This window comes from Loxodonta africana, chromosome 20 (genome assembly GCF_030014295.1).
Source record: "Loxodonta africana isolate mLoxAfr1 chromosome 20, mLoxAfr1.hap2, whole genome shotgun sequence".
NCBI classification, from domain to species: domain Eukaryota; kingdom Metazoa; phylum Chordata; class Mammalia; order Proboscidea; family Elephantidae; genus Loxodonta; species Loxodonta africana.
In genome coordinates, this window is record NC_087361.1 from 32,918,437 (window position 1) to 32,931,239 (window position 12,803).

Sequence of the window (12,803 nt, forward strand, 5' to 3'; positions counted from 1 at the left end):
CAGAATAGAACTGCCCTGTAGAGTGTCCAAGGAGCGCCTGGCAGATTCAAACTGCCAACTTTTTGGTTAACAGCCGTAGGTCTTAACCACTGTGCCACCAGAATTCCCAAAAGTTGCCAGTTCCAACAAAATCTGCTTCCGGTACCCTGTGTATATTACTGTACATGTTCCATGATAAAACTTCTATTACCACATTATTTATTTATTAATGCTTTCTTTTTAAAAGAAATTTCCAATCATCTCTATGTTTCCTTTGCTGCTTGTCATCATTGTTTTTAGATGTCACTTAAGTGAAGGCAAAGGTATGAATTCTTAGTTCATAATTAGTATATTTTATTGTGAAATGGAACCCTGGTGGCAAAGTGATTAAGAGCTCTGATGCTAACCAAAACGTCAGCAGTTCAAATTGAACAGCTGCTCCTTGGAAGCCCTATGGGGCAGTTCCACTCTGTCCTACAGAGTCGCTGTGAGTTGGAATTCACTCCATGGCAATAGGTTTTTTTTTTTTTTTTTTTTTTTAATTGTAAAATAGAAAATTCAAATAACATTTATATTTTAAGAATGGGGAAAAAATGACCAACAGATGGACCAATTTCCTTATGAATTATTTTAGCTTATGTAAGTTTAACTTTCTTTAGAGACATATTTGCCATTCTTTAAATAATCCAGGAGTCCCTGGCTGGTACAAATGGTAAAGTGCTCCACTACGAACTGAAAGGTTGGCAATTCGAGTCCACCCGGAGGCGACTTGGAAGACAGGCCTGGTGATCTATTTCTGAAGGGTACCTGCCTTGAAAACTTTATGGAGCAGTTCTATTCTACACATATGGGCTCGCCATGAGTTCAAATCAACTTGACAGCGACTAACAACAATATTTAATTACTTTGTGATTTCTTGATTGACAAGTTCTTATTAACTTTAATTACTTTTAAAGATTGTGTAATGGCAGCATTTGTTACTGAGTAAACAATGAATATAAAACCAAAACCAAACCCAGTGCCATCGAGTTGATTTCGACTCATAGCGACCGTATAGGACAGAGTAGAACTGCCCCACAGAATTTCCAAGGAGCGCCTGGCAGATTCAAACTGCTGACCCTTGGGTTAGCAGCCATAGCACTTAACCACTATGCCACCAGGGTTTCCACAATGAATATGGTTGACTAAATATTCAGTTTCTCATTTTTCACTGAGTAAGTAGAGCTGCAAGCTGTATGTTCTCTACAATTGGGGCACCATATTTTAAAATTATTTTTTAGGGCAAGAACATCTGCACAGATACATGAAAAGCGTTCTTTTTCTAAACATACCTGTGCTTAACATAAAAGTCAAACCCGCTGCCATCAAGTCAATTCCGACTCATAGTGACCCTGCAGGACAGAGTAGAACTGCCCCACAGTGTTTCTAAGGAGCAGCTGATGGATTCAAACTGCCAACGTTTTGGTTAGCAGCCAAGCTCCTAACCATTGTACCACCAGGGCTCCATGCTTAAAATAAATATTGTAAAATATAAACCAAAACCTAAATCCATTGTTGTTGAGTCAATTCCGACTCATAGCCACCCTACAGGACAGAGTAGAACTGCCCTGTGGGGTTTCCAAGAAGTGCCTGGAGGATTCAAACTGCTGACCTTTTGGTTAGCAGCCATAGTTCTTAATTGTTATGCCAGCAGGGTTTCCTGTAAAAGATGAGCACCAGTAAAACTGAAATAGAAATCAAGAAATGATGTCAAATGGTGAATTTGTGGTAACATAGTTTAAATGTCTACAATACATAAAATATATTTTGTGTATTTCGTACATTCACCTGTATCATACGATAGTGCAAATTAGGAAAACATATTTAAATTAATATGTATTGAAATTATAAATTTAAAAAAGGTAATAGTGACATCTGCATTTTTTAAATAGTTCTTGAATTTTTCAAACAACTACCAACCTATGAAATCGAAACAATTAAGGAAACAGCACAATAAAAATATTTTCTTTGAAAAGTAAAACAAAAGGTAACACAAAATACATATTCTGGAAAATTATTACTTTTGTCTTTCTATGAGCACTAATTCTTACTTGTTAAAATTATGAGCTTTTCAAATTATTGCTTTCCACCTAGAAACTAAAACATAGTTTTAGTCATCCGAGGTGTAGAGAGACAAGTTTTTTGTGATAGTCAATTTTATAGTCATTTTGGTTAAAAATTTGGGGCAGAGATCCATAGAACATAAAATTATATGCCTAGGTTCTCTATTTTTACTCTTCATTTTGTGTGGATCACACCTCCTTGGATTTTAATAGCTAGAAGTGACATTTACTTTTTTTTTTTAAATAAGTTCTTGATTTTTTTAATATGCCAAACCTACAAAATAGAAACAATTAATGAAAAAATGTTTCTTATAATGTTCACTATTAAAAAAAAAATTTGTCTCTAAAAATATTGACAATAGTAAACTTTGATTATAGAAAAGTCACAGAAACATACTTCAACTGCCTATGTTTTAAAATTCCACTAGAGGGCAACATACACCAAGATTTTTGTCCATTTGCAGTTTCAAGGGGAGAAATGCAGTTTTATTCTGTCATGAATAAATGTCATTGAGTTAATATTTAGCATCATTCAGTATTAATTGTTATCTTTATGATGCACATGTAGTCATAAGTGAATACTGTCTTATTTATAAAAAAAATCATATAACGGGTGTTACTCCATCTGATTTCGATTAATTGCAATCAACACTTACTCTTCAGTTACCATAATTAACCAGAAAACAAAATAACACCAAATTAAAAAAGGCATTATTTTATATGTAATGAGTTCATGCGGGAAGGTATTTGTTTTATGTGTTTTAAATTGTAAGTATGCGTACATATTTTTGGTTAAAGAAAAATAAAATGAAAGCCATGGGAGATATTGGTAGTAAATTTGAAAATGAATTTTGAAGAAATAAAAACATGTGCTCATTACACATTCTCGGCGACCATTTTAACCATGACCAGGAAGACTGATTGAATGGTGTGAATGGTGTATGTCGGACTAACACTTCTTATCCTTTCTGAGAAAGGAAACCTGCGTCAAGCTTGCAGCTGCACCATGTTTTTGCAATCTTCCCAAACATTACTCTGCCTACAGCCTGTCCTCTCCTATCTTCTATTTCTCTACCTATATTAATAGCTATTAAATTAAAATCTTCTAAATATGAGTGGTTGTCACTAAACCACTGACATTGGAAGGAGCATAATTTTCTGTCTGCTTCTGTTTTTGTGTTAAATTTTATGCAAAAGAGGGCAAAGCAATATTGACATAGGAAAAGAGGTACAAATCCAGCTTTTGAAAAATGATTATGTAGGTTTCATAGAATCATTTGTAGAAAAAGATACATAATAAAACCAAAAACCAAACCCAGTGCCGTCGAGTCGATTCCGACTCATAGCGACCGTATAAAATATTAATATGCTTTAATTTCTATGACAGACATTTTACAGGAATAGATCTCAAATTAAATAGACAGATGATAGGTAGGTAGGTAGGTAGACAGCCGCCATTGAGTCTACTCTGACTCATGGTGACCTTATGTACAACAGAAGGAAACATTGTGCAGTCCTGCATCATCCTAGTGACCGCCGCACGTTCGAATCCATTGTTGTAGCTATCGTGCCAATCAACCCATCTCACCTAATGTCTCCTTCTCACTCGCTGGCTCTCTACTTCACTACCCATATCCTCATCTAGCAATTGATCCCTTCTGGTGATTTGTCCAAAGCAAGTAAGTTATAAACAATATTTGGTTGTGATCCAGAAGGTTTTCATTGCTTGATTTTCTGAAGTAGATTGCCAAGTCTTTCTTCCTAGTCTGGCTTAGTCTGGAAGCTCCATTGAAACCTGTCCACCATGGGTGACCCCGCTGCTATCTGAAATACCGATGGCATAATTTCCAGCACTATAGCAACATGCAGGTCATCAGAGCATGACAGACTGACACATGGGCAGTGGAGATCTCAAATTGCCAGGGCATAATGATCACTTATTTCAATAAAACAGTGCTTTTTTTTCCTTGCTTTGTTAATATATTTTAAAGACTTTTGTATTCACAAAAAAAGATAGGTGCTAATATAAGAACAAATAAACAGCAAAGATTTATTTTTACTGCTATCAAAATGTTACCCTGGTAACTGTCATTTTTATCATACACGTGGAGTCCTGGTGGCACAGTGGTTAAGAGCTAGGCTGCTAACGAAAAGGTTGGTAGTTCAAATCCACTAGTTATTCCTTGGAAACACTGTGGAACAGTTCTACTCTGTCCTAGAGGGTCACTATGAGTCAGAATCAAATCGACAGCAACAGATTTGTTTTTGTTTTTTTTGTTACATACATACAAGATAGCTGGACAAGATTTTCAGTGCTTTACATGCATCAATTATTTAATCCTCTCACTCCTCTCTGTTATTATCCCCATTTCAGAGATGATAAGACTGAGGTAATGATATTAGAAAAGTAGATCATTGAAAGGGTAAATAGTTGTCTAAACTGAGATACATAAAAAACAAAAAAAATAAATAAAATATTATTTCCCAATGGTACTACTAAAGTTCAGAAAATTTTGGAAAACTTTATAAAACTGAGCCATTTAAACCTCATATTTTACGTAAGAAAATATCAATTTATTCCCAAAATGGCTGGTAGAAATCAGTACCTTTGCCCATAACCTTTCCTTCCCTATGTCTTAAATTTTTATTAATGCTTTCCTAATGTTAAAGGTTAGAACATTCTCATTTCATTCCGTAACCATCATTTGCACTGTTGCTTAGCCTTAGGTCTGTACTTAAATAGATTACACCCGTAATAACAGGGTTTTAGAGATTTTTATTTTAGTTAACTTCTTGTGCTTCTAGAGGTCTTCAAAAATATATTTTTCAAGGAGGATATATGTATTCCTTAGTGAATACCTCTCTATTATCATTATACTTAGAAGCCAGTTGGCAGGGCACAATTTTAATAAATATTTCTTTGCCCCATGTCTGTAAGCAAGTGTGTTTATTCTGAAGAAGATATCAGTAAGAATTTCCCTTTTGAATGTGGCCTGTTTTTGTTGTTGTTGTTTTGGTTTTCTTTTTTTTTCCCCTGTCCAGATTACTATATGGTTATGTATTTATTTTATTTTATATGTTTGTTCAACAGATAGTAATCAAACACTTTATGCGTCCCAAGCATAGTTACTGGGGTTACAACCGTGAAAATAAAATTTGTCTACTTGGAGATTGCATACTAATTGGGGAGAAAGGCAGGAAAAAAACAATGTATCTATCTCTGTCTGTCTGTCTTGCTGCCTGTCTGCCTATCTACCTACTTAGCGAGTTGTCTGTCTACCTGCCTGTCTGTCCGTCCGTCCGTCCGTCCATCCATCCATCCATCCATCCATCCATCCATCCATCCACCCACTCATCTATCCATCCATCCATCCATCCATCTATGTAATGACAGTGACATTGGAAAAAAAATATGTAAAACAAGTATAGGAATTGTGGGTCAAGGGTAGGTGGCAATGCTATTTCATACAGGGTGTTTAACAAAGCCTGCCTATTAGGGGTTATGTGAATGTGTAAGCAGTGAGGACACATCTGGGTTCCAAGACAAAGACTCTAGGAGCAATCATTTGTATCAGTTTTTCCTGGATCCACTATTCCTTTAAGGAAAGTTTGCTTGTTTTTCTGTTACATATTCTTTAATTAGTTTTTATTCTTTTTGTTTTTGTACACTTCTTCAAGAAACCCAATGATGAGAAGGTCAAATTTGTTTGGAAAAGAATCTCCCTCCATTGTGAGACCATGAGAAAGAGACAGAGAGCATATGAATTTTTTCTCTCAAGTTAATTCTATTAAGATTCTTGAGAAATCCAAAGTAAAACAGGATAAAGAGACAACTCTTCGGCAGACTAAAGGCTAAATACCTTTTTTTTAAGTATTGTAATTTTGCCATTCAATAATTCATTTTGATCTTATTTATTCACAGACAGATAGCTACAGGTACTTTTTTTTTATTTTATTTTGAATTAAAAAAAAATTTGCTGTTGTTCAGTAAAAGCTGTTGCTGTTAGCTGCCATTGAGGCCATTGAGTCAGCACCTCCCACCCCCAACTCATTTCAACCCCGTGTAAAAGCTAACCGATTCTAAATACATGTGTCTTCCTAGTTCAGAGAAGGTAGCAATCCTTGTTAGGCTCATTTTTACCGTCAGTTGCCTCATGTTTTCATTGGCTGAATTTTTTATATCTTCATCATTTTTTTTTACAGTTTTAAATTGTGCTGCCTTTATAACAGCTAGGAAGTTATTGTTACTATTTTTCTCTTTTTTTAATTTAATATAATGATCATTTTACATTAATAAAATTTCTCAACTCTTATAGCTTGAGAAGGAATTGAATGTTAAAATTAGATACTCTATATTTGACCTCAGAAGTTAATTTCATAGTGTAGTGGTAAGTTCTTCAAAATTATTCACTTGTGATCTCACAAAAGCTTTAGGCCTGTAGACCAGGTGACCACCCTAAGGCTAATTTGAAGGCTAAGAGTTAAAGCTCTCTTAAAAACATAGACCCTAAACCTAGTATTAGGGAAATAAAGAGATTAAAGTATCAACACAAACTTTAGCTATATTGTTGGTCAAAAGTAGTTTTCACAGGTGGGAGAAGAATGAAATAAAGTGGCTTATAGAGGGTCTGCTGGAAGACCCTCAACGAGATGGATTGACACAGTGGCTGCAACAACGGGCTCAAGCATAACAACGGTTTTGAGGATGGCACAGGACCAGGCAGTGTTTCGTTCTGTTGTACCTAGGGACACTGTGAGTTGGAAGCGACTTAACGGCACCTAACAACAACTTTTTTAACAACAACAGCAGAGAGCAGAAAGTCAAGCTGCAGTACTCTGGTGATATTTCACTGCTGCTAACTCAACCAAAAATATGCTGGTAAAAACATATTTGGAAGATATCATGAATATAAGCATGTCCCTGCCAAAAATGTTTTCTGGGCAACCCAAAAGTTAGTGCTCATAAAGAATTAGTAGGTATTCCACTATTCTTTCACTCATTGAATCTTTTGCACCATCAACCAGTACTGGCTGAACTTTCGAGAGCTTCCTAGGTGTATGTCCTGGTGGTAGAGGGATAAAAGGAGTTAACAGTCAGACAGAAAAACAAGTAATTGTAATGTGGTATCATAGACACTGTAATAGAGATACTCTGGGAAGGCAGAGAACATATGTCTAATACGTTTCTGATGTGACCAGAAAAGATGTTGCAAGGTGAGTAGGAGTTTATCAAGCAAAGGCAGTGTTGTATTTAAAGGCATTTACGTTATGTTTATCTTTGTACCTTAAAGAAGAAATATATTTAATGAACCATAGAGAGTTCAGTATTCGTTACATATGAGAGGCTTAAGCAGGAGTAGCAGTAATAACATAATAATATAATTACAAAAAAAATAGCTAATACTTTTTGAACTCGTTGCTAAATGATAGTCACTCTTCTGAGAGCTTCCGTTGAATCCTCATCACAACTCTTTCATATTGGTACAATTATTCATTTACGATAGATGAGGAAACTGAGGCAATAACAATTTTCCAAGAAAATATGACTATTAGGAGTCAGAACTAGAATTCAAATCCAGGTTACCTGGTCCTAAACTCTCTACATGAGATTGAGTAGGTGGCAAAATTGAGGTAGCAAATAACCTTATTAGTTTGCTCTCTATTCTATAACTCACTGCCATTGAGTTGATTCTGACTCACAGCAACTCTATAGGACAGGGTAGAATTGCCCCACAAGGTTTCCAAGGCTGTAAAACTTTACAGAAGCAGACTGCCACATCCTTCTCTCACGGAGCAGCTGGTGGGTTTGAACTGCCAACCTTTCAGTTAGCAGCCAAGCATTTAACCACTGTACCACCAGGGCTCCTTTTCTAGTCTATGGGTAGTAGGAAAACATTGAAGTCATTGAAGTTGAACAAATGATTTCTAATCACATTCCTTTGGCAAGGACACAGTCACCTGGCCCTACAGCTGCAAAGCGGGCTGGTAACTTTCAAGCTGAGCTGCCAATGGCTCAGCTAAAACAGTTTCTGTGGAAGAAGGGACAAATGAATCTGCGGGTACAGTTCATCAGTTAGCATCACTAGTCAGACACTGTAGCTCAAATATACCATGAATGTTATTTCCCGAATTTAATCCAACGTTTCCAGGTTAAACCCAATTCTACTTCCTTTTTGGTTAACATGATCCCTAGGGATTTCTGTTACCTAACATTCACTTTCCCTTCATTTTGCATTTATTCTGTACCATCATATTTAGCTGATACAAAGCTCTATGTGAAGTATCCTTATTATTATTATTTGTATGCATTGCCACACAAATTTTAAGTTTCTGGAAAACAGGGAACACATCTTACAATTCTTTGTATAGGTAGGGCAGATCAGTGTCTTTTCCATAATAAGCAATAAAATTATGCACAAAGGTTTAATTGTGCTTACACTACTGACAGAATCAACAAAAAATTTTTTTTGGCAGTGTCTCGACAAGGTACATAAGAAATGAATAAAATATGTGTTTGAATAAATAAATAAATGGATTAATTAAATATGAACTTGATCCAGTGCCTTCCCAAATATTCATAGATTGAGATTTAGATGAACCTTGATTAAAAGATCTTTTTTTTTTTGAAGTAGTAATAAAATCATTTAGAGTGTATATTTTCTTTGTGAAATTCGCATGAAAACCATGCTTCTCAATTTATTTTCTATTCCTGTAAATCCAATGCCTCACATAATCCTTCCCATTTAACCTTCCCGTGTCAACCTTCTTATGATATTAAGATGAGAAAAGGCATTCTGGCACATTCTTTTGTAAGTTTGATTGAAAAAGTGAAAACACAAAATGCTTCAAACCAGGTCCAACTTGTTTAAAATAAAAGCAAATGACAAGTTGGAGAGGTAGTAAAACAATAGCAAGGAAAGTGGCCAGGGGACAAAATAATAGTAGAGATCAATAAAGATCAAAGTCAAAACCAAAAATGATTTTAAACATTTCCGTAAGTTCACATAGCACAGAGTGGCCAGTACGAGAAAGGATCAACGATTAGATTTGGGAACCATTTTTTCTAATACATATTCCCATACTAGGGACTTGAGCCAGCTGATTGGCAAGGCAAAGGAATGTATTAACAGACTAATTCTACCTTTTTGAAATGGATCTGTACTTCAGTAACATAAATAGTGGTCTTATAAGTACACCGAGACTATTCACAGAATCAACTCTGCAGATGAATCCGCCCACAAAATGCTCACCTCGTTTTTATTTTCTTTCCTAGGTAGCAGGATGCAGGAAAAAAAGACTCAATGCCATAATACAGAAGTCACATAGATTAAAGAACGTAGATAGAATTGCATTGGACAAAATTCAGCTGATCTCCATTCTACCAATGTCTTTCTTTTTCATCTGTGGAACAAAAGAAAGGAGTTCACTTTAAGTATAAATTCATAAACCTTTTAGGATTTCCGTTCATACTCTCCTTGGCGTTTTCATTGGAGGCAGTTGATTTCTTTCTATAGATTTCATTATTCAGACTTCACCATCGGTAAAATACATTATAAATTATGCAAAAAGTGATAATTACTAGCAAGCAAGAATATAAATAAAACTGTATAACCAATAAAAGGTCATAAAACCTGGCAAGTAAAATTAGTTCCTGTATGTTAAAATAGAAAATGTATGAGAGGAAAATAAAATTGATCTCACATGTCCTCTCTGAGCTAGAGAGAAATTGCTATATTGCGCATAGGTCTGGAAATGTATATGTATAGTCTATTGGAAATAAAATAAAGCCATATGCAATGCAGTGATTTAAAATGATTTCAGAACAAAAGAGCCATGGTCCAATGAAAGTAAATGATTCTTTTGTTAAAGTAAAGCTTATAACAGCCTTCCTCCTCCACACAAAACCAAGCTCCAGTTTTTCAAATGTACGTCATGGTCCACAGTTTGGTTTTGCATATTTTGAAAGTTTTGAAAATGATACTGAAAATCATAATAATTTTTATTTGCTAAACCAACAAAAACATATGCAGGTCTTTTTTTTTTGTATATTTCCTGGAAATCTCTGTTTAGTGAAATGCCCATCACAGCCGTATTAAACAAAAAGTGATCCTAGTGTGTACAATAAGTTACAAAAATTTACATGGCCCATCCAGCAGCGATCAACTATAAAAAAAAAATATATATATATAATCAGGGGAAAATTCCATATGAAGTGTGCCCATCTAGAAAGGAAATTTTTTAGGCCTGTATTGATTTAAATGAACCCTCTATAGATATACTTGAGAAATTATAATGTAAAGGTTAAAGCAAGGGCTAGACTTTATTTGAATAATATATTCTAACGTATTCTATAAGACCCAGTTCACTGCATCAGAGAATCCAAATGTGTACATAAAGTGTGCCAATTGCATCAAAAGTGCCAAAATACTTTGGAAAGGAGCACCATCTTTTCAATCATTGTAATGTTTTTTTAGTAAAGGAGTATTTGTTATCTCAGCAATGAAATCAGCTTTCTTGATTTTATTTAACAATTTGAAAAACAATTCCAGTTAAAGCCAAGTTTTGCTATCAAAAGGGAATTGGTGCACAAAATGCCTTTTGAATACTTGCTATTGTATATGTTTTTAGATTCATTTTTCCTTTATCATTATGATTTGCTCAGATTTCAATGTCACAGGAGTCAAAATGCCCAATATAAATGCAAATTTCCTTTTCAGTTTTTAATAAGAAAAATATGAAATGTGAACTTCAGTGTTTAGGTAGCCTGAGTAGGCAAAGACATATTGAAGTAAACGTAACACGATAACGTTATGAAATGTCTTATACTATTTATGCTTAGGGTCTATTATAACCCTAAAATTCTTTGCTAAAAAAAATCTCATTCCAGAGGCGCAACCATCTGGCAAATTGGCATAATAATATGCTTGATTATTTTTTTAAAATCAAAGGGGCAACAGTCATACTTAACTTTGTTAATAAGAATGATCAGTGAATGATTTGGAATGATATTAAAATATGACAATTATTTTGATACTGTGAATTTCCCTTATTCATTACCCATCATGGTGAGGTGACTATGCAAAGACTTGACAGATGTTTAAGTTCCACAAGGGTGACCTCCAGACACCAGCTTTGTCCCATTCTTCTTTGCAGTGTTCCTACTCTAGATCTTAGCAGACATATTTACAGACTGTGAATTACTTTTCATCATCCTTGTTTCTTGATAAGTTCCACCTACATGCTAGACCAGAAATAGAAGAAAATAGATATATAAGTGGTTAAACACACCGTGACTCCGAGATCCTCTTCTGATACACCTCTAGAGAGCTCTGCATTTTCTTCACTTCAGTACCCAGTATTCTGCTGCCTTTTGGTTGTCGTTGTTGTTAACCTGCAGCTACTCCTAGATTTTCAGTTTATTGACAATAATACTGTATTCTTATGCAAATAACACCCGCATTATATGTTTTTTGCCAACTGTACAACCCCGTAGCGCATTATTTTCCTAAGTGTGCTACGTACATTTTTTGTGTGGGTGCATTATTTATGTGGGCATGCTTTTTGGGGAAAATACGGTAACCAAGTGGGGCCTGTTTCTCCATTGGGTACCTAGTGCTTAAAAAATCTCATAAATGTGTTGTTGGAACACCGTCATGAATGCATCAGGGAAAGACTATGGTAAAGCACTAAACAGAACTCCCTGAGAGTACTGAAGAAAAAAAAAAAAAGAGGCAGTCATTAATTCTGCCTTGGCGTTTGGGAGAGCAATGAGGAGATCTTCGCAAAGAAAGGTAGCATTTGAAATGGTTGAGAGATGGTAAGAGGGCAAAGTGAAGTAAAGGGAGTAAAGTAAAAGGATAGAAATTTGAAGTAGACATTACATTCTGAAAAAGTTAAATAACCTCTCTGAGAACCTTAGAGTTAAACTGGGAATTGGTTAGCGTATGGGACCCTGGGAGATAGGAAAAGAAATTTCCTCACAATTGTTGTGTAGCGAATTTTGTGAGGGGAGTGGTTCAAATCCCACAAGTTGGAATATTCCAGGCATATTGTTGAGTAAGAAACAGAGCCTTGTATTAACAAACTTAACATATACATAAGTGTGGATTCTCTTGAATCTGCACTGATTCAGCTGCAAGTTGGTTAAGCTGTATTTTCTAGTCTTCAATTATTGAGGAGTATTTTCTGTCTAGTTAAGCACAAATTTGCCAGGGTTTGGGCCTCACAAAAACATCAAGGTATTTCTTTAACACTGTAAGTTCATTATTTAGTACCTTGTTTCAGGATTTCACTTGTCTTTTTTTTCCCCCCCAATAGATACTATGGCCTTTGCAGCCATACATTGTTCTTCCATTTGCTTTTATGTTTTAATCACAGTACACTGAATTGCAACATAGTTAATATAGCTATTGTCTATAGCATAAGGATTAAGGTTATAACATATACAAAATGAAGGGGGAGAGACGTGCTCATGTGTTCACATCTATGTTCTTCGATATTAAAATGACGTATATCTGTCTGCACAAGAATATGCCAAGTAATACTAACTCAGTAAAGAAGCTGAATCCAAGAGTCTTAAGCAGATAAATATGCAATTATGCATCCTTTATACCAATGACTTAATACACCTAAACTTGATCATTCCACTATTCGTCTGTCAGTTTGTTCTGCTGTAGTGGCTTGTGTGTTGCTGTGATCCTGGAAGCTATGCTACTGGTATGT